This window comes from Myotis brandtii, unplaced genomic scaffold (genome assembly GCF_000412655.1).
Source record: "Myotis brandtii unplaced genomic scaffold, ASM41265v1 scaffold319, whole genome shotgun sequence".
In the NCBI taxonomy this organism is placed as follows: domain Eukaryota; kingdom Metazoa; phylum Chordata; class Mammalia; order Chiroptera; family Vespertilionidae; genus Myotis; species Myotis brandtii.
This window is the reverse complement of record NW_005362227.1, coordinates 969,146-970,883: the sequence shown is the minus strand read 5'-3', so window position 1 is coordinate 970,883 and position 1,738 is coordinate 969,146. Positions and strand designations below refer to the sequence as shown.

General features: G+C 53.6%; 1 pseudogene; it reads right to left on the bottom strand.

Annotated features, from left to right (window-relative positions):
* Window positions 1-2: 2 nt before the first annotated feature.
* Window positions 3-1,047, bottom strand: LOC102247560 (annotated as a pseudogene).
* Between the last annotated feature and the right edge of the window lie 691 nt (window positions 1,048-1,738).

Here is a 1,738-nt window from a genome sequence, read left to right as displayed (position 1 = left end):
GCAATGTCAATGTCCAAAGCCATCTTCACATTGAGGAGGTCCTGGTATTCTTTTAAATATCGTGCCATTTCACTCTTTGTAGTTCTCAACTCATTTTCTAATTTGTTGATTGTGTCCTGCACAGCACTAATGTCGGCGTTCTGCTTATCCTCCTGCTCTTGCAGCTGCTTTTCCAGCTCTTCTTTCATGCCCTGGCACGCGTCCATCTCCAGGGTCTTGGCCTTGAGCAGGTGGAGGCTCTCGGACACCTCGTCCTTGGCGGCACGCACTGCGTCAGTGTTCTTGGCAGCGCTCTGGGTCAGCACGGTGAAGCGGCTCTTGAACCATTCTTCGGCATTCTGCATGTTCTTGGCAGCCAGCTTCTCCTACTGGGCGCGGATGTCCTTGAGCAAAGCGGAGAGGTCGGGCTTGGAGAACACGTCCATCTCCATGGAGATCTGAGCCTATGGATTTGTGCCTGCAGGTTGGCGAGCTCCTCTTCATGCACCTTCTTCAGAAAGGCGATTTCGTCCATCAGGCTATAGATGTGCTTTTTGAGCTCAGCGCCGGCAAGAGCCGCCTCGTCTGCACCTTTGCGCCTCCAGCAGCCAGCCCTCAGAGTCCTGGTGGTTCAGCACCTCTTCCTTATAGCGCGCCTGCAGGTTGCCCCAACCCCTCCCGAGCCCCAGTGCCTCCGAACAGGGTCCTGATGCTGCATCCCTGATCCTGCTGCCCTCTCTTCCCCGGGGACCGGGCGCAGTGGGGAGGGGCGCAGGCATCCCATTTTCATTAAAATGTTCAACCTGGGGCCGGCCGGGTGGCAGACAGTGATCCCGGAGGCCCTCGCACCTGCCAAAGCTCAGCCACGATGGTCCGGGGTGAGACAGCCCCGCCAGGCCTGGTGGCTGCAACTTGGACCCACTTCCTTAACCAGTGACCTGGGGCTGGGCGGGCGGCAGCGGTGCTTCCTCCTCGGCCTGCGCTGGAGCAGGTCCCTGTGGTTTCAGAACCAAACTCCGAGGTGGGAGGTGGGGCGCACTGGCCCTGAGCCTGCCGGCTCTCCCTCATCCCGCCAAGGCACTTCTCACACTTGCTTCTCACACTTGCTGAAAACCTTCCCAGCCCACTTGCCATAGTAATCAGTTTGGGCTGAAAGGACTGGGGACTCCGGCGGGCCTGAGGGGACTGGGCACCACCATCTTTGTGTTGGAGTGATGGTTAATTTGCATATTACCTTTTTATTAGATAGGATTCTCCATATTCTGTTTATATCTAGATGGTGGCGTTCAGTCCTTGGCGGGTGCTTTATTCTTGTTTCAAGATGGCTAGAAGCCCTGAACAAGGTGTTAGAAAACTGGGATTGAGGGTGTGCTAGTTCTCTGAGTGTAGGCGTCACTCACCTTCCCTCCACCCCCCTTGCTGCTCCCTGTATGAGTCCCAAGTTGACACAGGGATGGTACCCTACTGCCAGGTGGCAACATTCTCATTTTACTGTTTGGTTACATTTTAACAACTTTGCTAAGAGATTTTAAAAGTGATTTACTGGAATCATTTCCAAAGTGGTTATTCAACAGCCTAATAGAAGAACCTTCCAAAATATAACCCCTTCTGTTGCCATTCCCTTTAGCAGAAGGAATCATAAGTAGATGGTCCAGAGCATGATGCAAACATTTTCTGGACTCATCCACATGGCATCCACCTCAGATGGGCATTTTGGCATCTCTTTTTCTCTCTCCCCTCCTCTCCATGTTTTCTTGTT